Raw genomic sequence first — 13,950 nt, 5'->3', positions numbered from 1 at the left:
CCTGGTACAGGACCCCATGGAGGCTTCAGGATGGGGATACCCCCGAGGACCCCACGCCCATAGTGGGACATGGTCCACGGAGCAGGCCAGGTGAGACATAGCCCTGTGCACCTGTGACACTCGCCCCGTGCCCTTGGTGAGGAGGGAGTTCTTACTGCAGTGAGCAGGCCAGGGGCTTGTTGTGGGAATTGCTCTGTTTGTGCAGCTGATGACTTTGGAATTGTCACTGATGACTGTGGACCTGTCATGGCCATGGCACCAACTCACGCTGGGCATCCTGGGCATTTGACACAGCAGCGATCCGGGGTGCAGAGCTGGAGCACTGGAAGGTCACTGGGTCAAGTCCTGCTGTTTTTGTGGGATGAAATCCTCTGAAGAAACTCTTCTTGCTCCTTCCCCAGAGCAGCCTGGGGTCTGTCCCTGCTGCAGGCTGGCCCTGGCGTCGACTGCCCCCATCACAGAGGAGACCAAAGGGGAAGCTGCCAGCTGTCCTGGTTTTGTTAAAAACAAGACCAGTTCTCTTTTAGTGAATTTTCCTTTCAGCTAAGTTCTTCTAAGTACGTTCTAAGTAACTGCATGTTTTTGAGATGCTGTTCACTCCGGGACTGATAAGATGACCAATAGAATGCAGAAGAAGCTCATGTTTAGATTTATTACTATGGTAACCAAGGTTAACTGATGACAAGACATATTTGCAAGGAGGGGTGGACAGAACAGGTGACTAAAACTGACCAACTGAGTGTTCCATCCCATACGCATCATACACCCTATAAAAGAAGGAGATCACGAGGGTCTCGCTCTTTTTGACCATGGCCAACATCTGAAGAGGACCCAGCCACCCGTGCCTGTGATCCAAGGCCTGAGACCCTGCATCCCTGAATCCAGTTCCGGTTTGCTGTGAAGTCCTGCCCAGACTTTTGGGTGCCTGCCCTGCATCTGCCTGTCCTACTCTACCCCAGACATTCAGGATTGGTTTTGTATATTTTGTATAATTGTCTCTATTTATTAGTAGCATTAGTAAAGCCTTTAAAACCTTACCAACTTGAAGTCTCTCTTCCTTTCCCCTTATAGCTTTTTCCTATCTAAGGGGAGGATGAGTGATGGGGGTAACAGCATCTACCACGACTTATTGTCGCCTTGCAATTATACCTGGACACCAGCGGAAACCCAAATATTTTCCACATCACCCAAAAATCAAGATAGTTGTCCTGAAAGAAAAAAATAAAAAAAAAATTGGGCTTTGTTTCTTTTCTTTATTTGTTTTCTTGAATTAATTTTGACTCTTTACCCAGTTCGAAATAAGGCAGAACCAGTAACTGAGGAAGCAGGTGCACAGTTTCAGAAGCCTGTATTTTCACCATTTTTTTCCAAGGTGGGTTTGACCCTGAAACCCTCCATCACCATGTTCTGCCTGACTGTGCCAAGGCCTATCTGGCCCTTCACGTGTGCAGGATCTCATGCAGGTTTACTGGACTAGGTGCTGCATCAGCAAGGCTGGACATCAGCGAGGCTCTGTGGGGCTCCTCCTGACATTTCCATAGGGATAAGGCAGCACCTGGGGCTGACCCACAACTGGTCCCTTCTGCCCCCATCTGAGTGAGCACCCTCTTCTCTGCAGATGGCTCCTGACTCTTCCTTCATCTCTGTGGTCCACCACTAGTTCTCCCTGTCTTGAACAGATGGTCTCTGGGGCATGTATGCAGAGTGCCCTGGGGCAGGATGCTCCAGTCTTGTCTCACTCTTGCCTGGGGAATATGAGCCATAGTGGGTCTGGTGGAGGGCAGGGAGCCTGGCTACGGGTTCGTGGGATGTTCCTCACTGCCACCTGGAGAGGGAAACTGCCCTTGTGCAGTTCTGCGGAAGAAGGTGAAATGTGCTGTTCTGAGCCAGTTATAACAGTGGAAATACTAGAGGAACTCGAGACTTAATTAAAAAGTGAAGGAGAACAGAGTATGTCCACACCAGAGAGAGGTGAAAACAGTAGCATTTTTATTAGGAAAATGATATTTCTGGAAGAAAACAGCATAAGTGCAATCTCCTGAAGGGATTGGGGTCAGTATGGGAGTCTGGGGAGAAGAGTTCCCAGAGTGGTGATGGGCCAGAGTGGTGAGGGAGGGATTGCGAGAGCTGCAGCAGCAGCCTGCTCATCATCAGGAGCACTGAGCTGTGCACACTGAGCTGCCTTTGGGGCTGGACTGATCCTGGTGCCAGCTCTGCCATGCCTGGTGACGGCACTCCCCTGGGGCAGGAGCTGTACAGGGTCCACCTGGGCCACGGTCCCCAGCCTCTGCCATGACCTTTCCTTCTCAGTCAACAAGGCATTAAGGGGAATGGGACACCGCAGGTCTCAGGGCAGTGGTTCAGGAGAGCCTGCATTCGTAAGAAGGGCCTGTTGCTCATGGTGCCGTACCTCTGTGTCCACCCATGTGGGCATGGCAGCTGGAGGACTTGATGGTACTGTCTGCTCTGCTGAAGGTCCCAGCAGATCCACAGGGTCATCCCATCCCCTTGTAGTTTGCCACTGTGGCCTCTTTGCGGGCTCCAGGACCTGGGGGGTTACCAGAGTCTGGTTCCCCATGCTGTCCTCTCTGAGCAAGGGTGCAAGGATGCTCCTCCTTGTGCCCAGGACATGGTGGCCTCACCACTCTTCTGATACACCCCCTTCTTTGGAAAGATGGTCAGTTGGGGACATCATCCCCTCTCTCGCATAAGTCATCCCCAGGATCTTTTTTGGGATCTGCACTGGTAAGGGGTGCCCAAGGCGTGTTGGCTGATGAGCCCTTCAGAGGGGAAGAGGTCGCAGGAGAGGAGCAGAGCGGCTCTGTGCCCCGGTGGGTCTGGCAGGCTGTCCTCGTGCTCTCACTCTGGGTGGAAATAAGGCCAGTGGCTTGAACGGTGCTGTGGAATTGCAACGCCATCAGCATTTGTGGCTGCCTGCAGAGCTGCTGGCTGAGGGAACAGTGGGACAGTTCATCCCCAAGCTGACCAGCCTGATGCAATCAGCGGATTGTCATCACATGCTGTGGGAGGGGATGTCAAGGTGCAGGCTGGAGCGGAGCTGCTGACCATGTGTAGAGTGGGGTGTCCCGGGGGATGGTGGGGACAGGCAGGGCCCCTCGCCTCTGCCAGCCTGCGCTGCCTGGGGTGAGCTCGCAAAGCAAGGGGTGTCCATGGCCCGTGCCCTGGGCCTGCAGGCAGCACTCCGGGGGTTCGGGGGCAGGGGCTGTGGGGGAGTCTCTGGCGCGGCAGGGATGCGGGTGCAGATGCGGCAGCAAGATGCGGCACAGGCAGCAGAACCAGCTCCCGCTGCACATGCCCAGCACTCCTGGCAAACTGAGAGAGAAGGACTCTGCACTGATTAATTATTTAGATTAGAACAATTCTAAGGGGTTTAAAATACGCCTGGAAAATGATAACTTGACAAGTGTACCTGGGGGACGCACCGCTGTCACCAGGGTCCCCTCTGGTCTGGGTGGCCCATGGCCTGCTCAGGTGTGGCCTCCTCGGGGGACAGGGAGGCTGAGAGGGGAACAAACCCCCCACCACAGCCCCCTCCTTCCCTCGTCGAGTGAAGCAAAGCAGAATCGCTTTTTGTTTTCCTCTGTGAGTGTCTCCGAGTGTGACTGGAAACGCAATGGAGCTGGGAGAGGGAATCCCACCCTCGCACGCACGGCCTCAAGAGAGGGAATATTTGATGAAGCTGAGTCCTGTGAAGAGGGAGCAGAGGCTGTTACCATCACAGATACTTCAGCACAGATGCCACAGAAGAAAGAAGTTGGGCTTTGTAAAGAGCCTTTGTATTATTTCCTGGCTCTCCAGTTTCACTGAAGTGAAAATGAAGCAATTCTTTTAAGAGTGAGGAGGGGAAAAAAAAGGAAAAGAAAGGAAGATCAACTTTTTCTTTCTGCTGAAAGCATGGCACTGTGCTTTAACTCTTCCCTGAGCTCATTTGCCAAAGACAGGCTGCTCGTGGGCTCCCCAGGCTTCAGTGCAAAATGTATTTTCTTTAGCAGACCCTAGTGAGCCACTTCTTTCACCAGATATATCTTCTGGGCTGGTGAAGGGGAGGTCTGCTCAGTCTGGGTTGAATTAGCACGAAGTCACTGAAGATGAAAGACGCCCAAGTGTCATTGATCACATACACTCTGCAGAGCCGGGGCAGACCAGCTGCTGTTCTTCAGCCTGACCCACTACGTTTTACCTGGTGGCACCCTCCTTTCCTTAATTATTGTCATTATTATTACTAGCTTTCTTCAGACATGACTGGGTCGAAAATCTCTGCAGTGCCAAGAGCTCAGCTTCTCTCACTATTGAGAGCTTTCCAAGCTTGAGCCAGCGTTATTATTCCCTTTGCAAGCATTACAGATGAATGAAGTGCTCCATTCCCTCCTTTGTTTTACTTCTTCCAGAGCAGGATAACTCCAGCTTCATGCAAGACGGGAGAGGAGGAGGAGCGGGAGCAAGCCAGCTGCGTCTCACATTATGGAGAGCTGGATGTGCCTTCACACTCCCGCCTCCTGTTCCCAAGGAGATGCCTGAACAAATGGCTCATAATCTGCCCTGTTACCCTTGGATAATCTGCCAGTCATCTCCTTAAACACCTGCATATTGATGGCTAAAAAAAAAAACATATTTGTTTTTTCCCTGTGTTTGCTAGCAGGAGCCACAGGAGGGACCTGATGTGGTTCTTTGATGTGGTCTGTGAGGAAGAGCATCAAAAAACCTGCTGGTGCTTCCCAGGGTGTTTGTGCCAGGGAAGCCCCTGCACACAGGGTGCGACTCCTGCCCCTCTGCTCTGCCCTGGGGAGACCACACCTGGAATATTGTGTCCAGCTGTGGCCCCTCAGTTCCAGCAGGACAGGGAACTGCTGGAGAGAGTCCAGCGCAGCCACCAAGATGCTGGAGGGAGTGGAGCATCTCCCGTGTGAGGAAAGGCTGAGGGAGCTGGGGCTCTGGAGCTGGACAAGAGGAGACTGAGGGGTGACCTCATTCCTGGGGATCAATATGGAAAGGGTGAGTGTCAGGAGGATGGAGCCAGGCTCTTCTGGGTGACAACCAGTGATAGGACAGGGGGCAATGGGTGCAAACTGGAACACAGGAGGTTCCACTGAAAGAGGAGAAGAAACTTGTTGGGGGTGAGGGTGGCAGAGCCTGGCCCAGGCTGCCCAGGGGGGTTGTGGAGTCTCCTTCTCTGCAGACATTCCAACCCGCCTGGACACCTTCCTGTGTAACCTCATCTGGGTGTTCCTGCTCCATGGGGGGATTGCACTGGATGAGCTTTCCAGGTCCCTTCCAACCCCTGACATTCAACAAAAAATCCAACCAACCAACCAAAAAAGCCAAAAAAGACCAACAACCTGCTCATCCCCTGCTTCCCATGGCCGGAGATGGCACCTTGTCCCTTCCCTTGTAGGCTTGCCTGGCCAGGCTGGGACAAGGATTTTCTCCTTGATTTCTAGTAGCTGAGACATGGCCTCAACTCTGGCATGGCAAGTAGGTGAGATGCCGCAGCCTAAATGGCAACGCTCTGACTTGCAAATAACACAGGGCCATGAGATTGAAGGATGTTTGTACAGGGTGCCGTTTGAGCAAAATCAGTTCCATGAACTTCTTGCATTTCTACATAGTTCTCGCCCAAGGTGAAGCTCATGTGTGTGGGGAACTGAATCATAGAATCGTTTTGGTTGGAAGAGACCCTTAAGATCATTAAGTCAAACCATAACCCAGGTCTAGCACTAAACCGTGTCCCTAAGAACCTAATCTAAATGACTTTTAAACCCCTTCAGGGATGGTGACTCCACCACTGCCCTGAGCAGCCTGTTCCACTGCTTCACAGCACTCTTTGTGAAGAATTTTTCCTAATATTCAATCTGAACCTAAAAACAAATCTGTGTCTGGACTAGTGTACTCCTGTATGGACAGCATGCAGCACACAGCAGGGAGCAGTGAGAACAGTCTGCAGCAGCCCATAGGATGCAAATTGCTCATAAAAATAATGTTTAAACTTTCAAGACAGCAAATCCCCCACCAGAATGCAGGAGGGGCTGTGAACCAGCTCAGAAGGCTGTGCTGGGTGTGCCAATCGAGCCCATTTTCCTCCCTGGTTTGCTGTTTTCCATGCCTGTAGCTTTCAAGAGGTCTCAAGAGAAACCAGAGCACGGATGCCAGAGCTCCCATCACAACCCAGACACATCTGAATCTTAGACACTTCCCCTTGAATCTTCTATATCATAAAAATAATAGGCATGTAAATTAAATTGTCCTGAAGGCATTTGGCAGAATGCTAATAGGGAACTGGCTGGCAAGGAACTGTCATTCCTGCCAGCTTATCAGCGGCAGTGATGAACTGAAATTAACTGTTTTCAAACACCGTCTGGGCAGGGAGAGGGAACAAGGTCACCGGGACCTTTGGGAGCTCGAAGGGATGTGGTTCCTCCTCCCCAGCACCGCGGTGCGTGTCGGTGGAGCTGTGATCCTGCTGCCACGTGTCGACCACTCAGCCAAGACCAACAGTAAATGCAGATGGATGTGACTCCATAACTGGTGCTGTAGGAGTCATTTTGTGGTGACCTCTCCTTTTTGTATCTGCATATCTCTATATGTCCTGTTGGGCTGAGATTTCTTGCCCTCAGTTTTCCCCCAACAGAAAATTTTGAAAAGTTCTGCAAAAAAGCATATCTAGCAGATTTTGGCTTTGTAACAGTGAACAAATGGGCAGCTTCTGTTTTTCGCAGAAGATTGCAGCCTTCTGCTGTGACAGATAATTAAAAAGCTGCTCCATTTCAGGACTGCCATGCACTCAGCCTTCAAACAGGACAAGAGCCACTGCCAAGTCTGAAGAAAGTAATGTCATAAATAACAGAGTTATGAACCTTTTGCATGGGGTACCGAGCATGCTCTGCAGCACTTTTCCATGTTATGCTTCTTTTTCTTCCATATTGTAGTTCTTTTCATGGGTTAGCAGCTTAACAATAGGGCCACAAGGATAAAGGAGTTGCTAGACAGATCTGCTTAACTAGACATGGTAAGTCCTTCCAGAGGAAGTTTCTTCAGCAGAATGGCAAAAGGCTTGCCTGGCAATCTCCTAACACCAAGTTCCCATCACACTGATGGATGAAGAGTCACTCAGGGGTTTGTTCGGGGTTGCACACTTTGTTCTCGTTGTAGCTGAACCCAAACAAATCTGAGGTGATGGCTCAGAAGCAACACAACTGACTTTGCTCCTGCTCCCTGGGCACAGCGTGTGCAGAGGGGGATCCTGGGAACTGCAAAGTGAGGCCCTTAGGTTTAGGAAAAGCCAGAAATGAAGTTGTGCAGGAAACACAGGATACATAAAATAATTCAAAATATTCTCCAGTCCAAAATTAAGGTTTAGCAGATGGCAGAAAGTCTCTGAGCATCCTCCAGGAGACTCACTAAACTCACTAATATATTTCTCCCCTTTACCATTGATCTGCAATTTGTCCCCAGGTGAAGTCCATGAACAACAATCCTTTTTGGGTTGGACTGTGTCACCCTGTGCCCATGGGACCCTCACCAAGGCAGGGCAGGGGTTTCTTCCGCAGGAGGAGATTCCACTAATAAAGAATAGCCAAAACAGTGACTGCTAACCTATGTTCAAGAGCAGGGTACAGAGCCTGCTTGTACTTCTTTGCTCAGGCTTGGGCAGGTGTCTCCTCTGCAGCATGGAAGAGCTGCCCTCCCTGCCATGGTGATCAGCAGAGGGTGCAACAAAGAGCTGTCTGAAGGCAGTTGCCAACTGAAAGGGGGATGCACCCCTCCAACACAGGGTCACAGAATGGTTGGGGTTGGAAGGGACTTCTGGAGATCATCCAGTCCAGTCCTCTGCTCACGCAGGGTCACAGAGCAGATCACACAGGTGGGTCCAGGGGGTTTGAATGTCTCAGAGAAGGAGACTCCACACCCGCTCTGGGCAGCCTGGGCCAGGCTCTGGCACCTCCCAGCAAACAAGTTTCTGCTCACGTTCACATGGAGCCTCCTGTGTTTCAGTCTGTGCCCGTTGCCCCTCACCCTGGCGTTGGGCACCACTGAACAGAGTCTGGTCCATCCTCTGACACCCACCCTGACATATTTATAAACATTAATGAGATCCCCTCTCAGCTTCTCTTCTCCAGCTGAACATTCCCAGTTGTCTCAGTCTGTCCTCGTAAGAAAGATGCTCCAGACCCCTCATCATCTTCGTAGCCCACCACTGGACTCCCCCCAGTAATTCCTTGTCCTTCTTAAACTGGGGTGCCCAGAACTGGACACAGACTCCAGTTGGGGCCTCCCCAGGGCAGAGGGGGAGGAACAACCTTCCTTGACCTGCTGGTCACACTCTTCTAAATGCACCTCAGGGTGCTGTTGGCCCTCTTGGCCACAAGGGCACATTGTTGACTCAAACATGCTCATGGGACAGCTCTGACTGTGCTGAAGCAACGTTTTATTAACCAGCTGGTCCATGTGGCATGGGTGCACTGTGGAGATTAAATCAAGTATGGTGCAAATTTAAGATTCACAATGATGAGGCGAAGAGACCATCTGCTCCTGGCCGGGCTAGGCACCGCTGCACAAACAAACCACCCTTTGAGTGATCTCCTCTCTCCCCAGGTTGCTCTTCCCCACATCCCATCTCTTACCAATCTGAAAACCGGTCCCAGAGTGGGATACGAGCCATATGGATGTGGTGCAGCCAGGGACTCTACTGTAGAGCTAGGGCAGACTGTCAAAAAATCCCTGTTACCAGGCTCATGTTCCCCACAGCCACAGCCTGGTGCCCCCATTTGTCACCATGTGCCCCAGCACACAGAGAGTGAAGAGGCTGGAGAAGCCAGCCCAGAGCATCCCCCAGTTCTGCGTGAATGAGAAAGGGGTTTTAGCAGAGGTGGGTGAGGACTTGGCTCCAGAACTCATCTGAATACCTGGGATCTGCAACCTGGGCCCAGTGGAGCTCGCGTTACACCCGCTGGCTTCGCTGTTTGTCATTTGGTTCCCAGGATCATTTATTTTACTGCAATTTCACAACATACGGGCAAGCTCACCTGTAGAATTAGCACCTCCAGCACCAAGCTGCTGCTTGTGTGTGGAAAGCTGGGTACATTAAGATGGAAGCTGACATTGAGTGATAACCTGTGAGGTGGATATTGAACTAGAAACAAAAAAAAATCTGTTTTCATTGTGGTTGTGCAGAAAACAGAGGAGCAGCAGCAATCATGAGCAGCCATGCCAGCAGGTCAACCCTTCCATGAGCATCCCAAGGCAACATCCCATTCCCAGACCTCACTGCCAGCCCTGGTGTTCGGTATCGGTGAGACCTGAGCACCTCTCCAGGGTCAAGCACAGGCTGAAGTGCCACGTTGCGTGTACAGCAGGGATGCTCAGATCCTGCAGCGTTATATCACAGACACAGCTGTGCTTTTTGTGGACATGCACAGGCTCATGTTTCTTGCACCCATGTTACATGCCAGGGCTCAGAAAACTGATTTTCTGACAAAGGTGCTCTCTGCCAACCTTCAGTAACCCTGAGGAGGGGTGGGAAGTCTTATCTGCAAAGACAGATAAAGGTTTAAAATTAAACTGCAACATAAAATTCTGCTGAGAGCTGTCACATCAGTGGTATTTTATCACGGCATCTTTCTGTCAAGTGCGTTGCTATTGTTTAATATCAATCACGTCAATGAATACAAGTTTTATATATTTATGCAAAATTTCGGTTTCTGCTTTCATTTGCTTGGGTATTAGAAATTGCATTACATTTCAAATAGCAGCCTTGTCTTTTTCTTGTGGGAGAACTATCCATAGTTTGATGTATTTTTATGTGGATCACTTTCCCAGTAAAAATATTTGTGAAACTATTCACATATCCTATCCACTTCAGTATGGTGCAGTCATAAACTAGCGTGGAGAGGATAAACTCGATGTGATCCTGCACTGAGAAGCACATGGGTGCAAACAACATCCTTAGGCTGGAAAGAGAAGAGTAACAGTGGAGCAGAATGAGAAATGGTTAAAAAAGGAAAACAAACACTTTAAAAGAGCAAACCCAAGTGCAGGATTAAGGATAAATAGCTACTCTAAGCTGTGCTCCGTTACAGAAGGACCTCGTCTTGTCCCTCCCCACACCTCCTGGAAGGACCAGCTCACCCAGCAGCTGAGTGAAAGGCTGGAGGAAGGTGGATCTGACCTGGCTGGCAGGTTTCCTTCCACACCCTGCCCGCTTCGCCCAAGACCTGTGCAAGGAGGAACCTGGCAGCAAAGCACCTATGGGGGTTTGCATGGGACAGCTGCCCAGCACCCTGCCTGCCACTTCCACTTCAAGTAGGTTTTCAGGGCCAGGTTGGGCCCATCGCCTCGAGAAGGAATTTATCTGTTGCATTTCTTTTATCTGTTGCATTTTCCTGCTGCTCATATCTATGTAACCAGTGTTTCTGCATCCTTGCCCTGCCAGCTGTGAAGGGTCAGACCTGTGACATACACGTTGGCTGCAGGAGAGCAGCTGATCTTAGCAGCCTGTCACTGAAAGACAGAGGCAACATGGACACCCTGCGAGTGACAGACTCACTGCTGGAGCAGAGGCTGCTGAGGCCACAGCAGCTGATGGATACACCTTGATTCCCAGCTGCACCGCAGGGCAGGAGCTGCTGCAGGACAGTACCTGGCACAATGGACGTGCCAAGAGCTGAGCTACGACTTGGGTTACATCTCCTACCGCAGTACTGATTGTGAGGCCAGAGCCAGCCAGCCCACCGCTGGCGTGAAACCTCGGTGGCAGCAAACAGCTGGCGACCAGTGCAGAACTTTCAAGCCAGCTTCCCAACAGAAGGGTCCGGGAGGCAGTGAGGAGCCCCCGGAATTTGTTCTACAGTCTTCTGCTTGTAGGCAGTTACCACAAAGCAACCTCAGTTCCCTACACGTTCTGGCTGGCCATTGCATCCTTACGTGTGGCAGAAGTTTTTGCTGGTGTGCTTTTCTTCTACAAGCAGGAGCTATTATAATTATTAATATTTTTCACTATTATTATATTTACTGTTTGTTGGTTGCATTTCAGTGCCCTGAAAGTGTTTGTGGATGCTTTTTCTGTGGTCTCAGTGGAAGACAGACGTTCAGCTGCTCTGTGTGTCTCTCCTTGGTGCTCCCCAAAGGATGGCACAGGTTCCCCTGGGAGTGGATGACCTGTCAAGAGGGTGCATTCTGCTGAGTGCCCCAGGGGCTGCTGCATGTCCTTGTCCTCCCGAAACAGCACAGCTCTGCTCTGAGCTCCAGGAGGGGTAGGAGAGAAAGGCACGTTCGATCTCTAGGAGCTGCAGTTCATGTCTATTCATTAGCAACAATCTTAACAGAATAGTGATCATGTTTTTAGCATGATTAGTGAGACATGAAGATACATTTGTTAACTGCTTTTACAGTAATGCCAGACAGAGCACAGGCCAGATTAAATGTTCCAGGGCTGGTGTAAGGAGATGATAATTAAGCAATAATATGCAACCAGGGCTGTCAAAGGGTGAGAGCAGAGCAAAGCAAGGCAGATGCTGCCAGGAGGCGAGTCTGGGCAAGGGAGAAGGATTTTCCCTCTCATCAACCTTTATTTCATGGATTTAGTAGGATGGTTAATGATGAGGCAAAACCAGGCCATGTGTTTATACAATTATCAGCTCCACCTCACCTGCTGATCCATGTAAGAGAAACACGAAGACCACGAGGTAGCAGACTCTGTGGAAATCCAGGCAGACTCCAGAGAAGGCAAAGCCAGGAGTGTCTGTGAGCCCAGGAGCAGAGGAGGGTTTGTTGCACCTGGACAGGGGATGCTGCAGCACTGGGGATTTACACAGCCGGTGCTCTTTGTCCCTGGGGTAGGTCTTACCACCTGGCTATATCAGGGTGCACGGTGTTCGCATAGGCCCAGCTGACCAAGTACTTGGTCTGCTTGTCTGTCTGCTCCATCCTTGGCACAACGTGGCACCTTGCAAATTTTGCCTCATAGGCAAAATTCTCCCCCACCCCGCCCAATCTCCATCTCCATCATCTCCATCATCTCCATCATCTCCATCATCTCCATCATCTCCATCATCTCCATCATCTCCATCTCCACCTCATCATCTCAGTTCGCTGTGGTTCCAGAGTTTAGAGCTGGCCTTTGCAGAAGTCCTTTCATCACACTCTCGTTTAATGGGAATTTCCTGGTTGTTTTGAGATCTGTCACTTTTGTCCAACACGCAGCATATTTACATGTGACTTTGCCATCATTGGCTAGAATTGGTTTTAATCTAAAACTGTAAAGCCTGATTGTGCCTGGGCACTTTATCCTATCAGCCACCTGTATGGTTTTCTCTACAAACGAGAACAGATTTTTTGGGCAAGGGCTGCTTTCCATAAAACCAGTTTGACTGGACTTGGTAATATTCCTAACCTTTAATTATTTATTAATTCAATCCTCTGTCAGCAGCTTTCCTGTTCTTCTGCCAAGGACTGGTATCTCTGGAGAATGTTACCCTGCAAATTCAGCCTTGACACATTAATTTATACTAAGAAATCCTCTGTTTTTCTTCAGTCATCCAGTGACATACTGAATTTGACCCTCTTTTCCCCTTTTTGTCAGCATCCAAGGGTATATCTGCTCTTATGTCATTGCCGGAGGGTATAACCAGTGTTCCCTATGAACCTGTCTCTCTTGGATGTTGACCAGCCCTTTTTCTTGATGTGTGGCCTGTGGATATGCTGCTGAATTTCAGTTTCCCTGTGGATTATTAAAGGGAATTAGCCACATACTGTGTGTGTTCAACTTTTGATGGTGTCTAGAGCAAGTGTCTACGATACAACCATCCTGCTCTTGAGTGCAGGGCTGTGCCCAGCTGCTTGTGTGGGACATGGCAACACCTGCACTTCTGTGGGTCCAGTTTCTTCCTCACCACCCCACCTGCGTCCCCTCCCAGAATCACTGTCCATCAGAAATCATACACATCTTCCTATCACCTTTTTTTTTGAGTATATGAGTTCAGCAGGAATTTTTTTCTTCCATTTTTATCCTCTTGGACATCTGTGCTGTTCCTGCAGTCTCTCTCCATATGACAACTTTCACAACATTTTTTTTTACCTTTGCTAAGCCTGTCCTTGCATGTACTTGGGAAGCCCAGGTGAGACTCAGGGCCACCCAAGCACTCGCGCTGGCAGTGCTGATCCCGGTGGTGAGCTGGGGCGAAGCAATTGAAGATCCTTCTGGCACTGTAATTACATTGTGAAGACACTTGAAAGTTTCTGTTGTTAAATATTTAATGCTGTAAGAGAAATAAGACCCTGAATGTGAATTTTATGACGGATGCATTGCTTGCCTGTGGATGTGCTGAGAGCCTCCACTCACCTTCCAGACACAGTGACCATGAATATTCATCCTGCTCCCTCCAGGGCTTATCTCCTTTGTGAGGCTGCCAGGGAGAGCACACTGGGAGCTCAGATAAGCAAGGAAACTAGTGGGGCATTTAGAGGGACAGGGATGTGCTGAAAGTGACTGTCAGATGGGGATGATGCGATAGTAATTGAGAGGACCTCATTTCAGGTGTGAGCAATGTTCAGTGTGTGTCTGCAGCCCGGGGCCAGCCCTGAGCCACCTTCTGTCTTGCTGACCTGGAACAGGGCAAATGGGGCTGAGCAGGTGGCAGCACAGGCTGAGGGAGTGTGATGGGTATTTAGCTTTATGCTCAGCCCACACTGAAGCAAATGGTCCATTATGGTTGCTGCTTGGTCCTGGGTAGTGTCACCGTTAACTGGTGAGGTGCTCACACATCCTATGGGTTTTACCCTAACCCTAACCCCACACTTGAAGTAGGACTGGGAAACCAGCTTCTCATTGCTTCTGGTGGGCTCCTTGGCAAAGCCACAGGACAGTGACTTTGTTCCACAGCAGCTCCAGAGACTATGAAGGTGGTTTGCATCTAATTTCTACATGGAAACCAAACC

This window comes from Columba livia, chromosome 17, assembly GCF_036013475.1.
Source record: "Columba livia isolate bColLiv1 breed racing homer chromosome 17, bColLiv1.pat.W.v2, whole genome shotgun sequence".
Lineage (NCBI taxonomy): Eukaryota > Metazoa > Chordata > Aves > Columbiformes > Columbidae > Columba > Columba livia.
The sequence above is the reverse complement of the archived record's forward strand: the minus strand, read 5'-3'. Positions refer to the sequence as shown.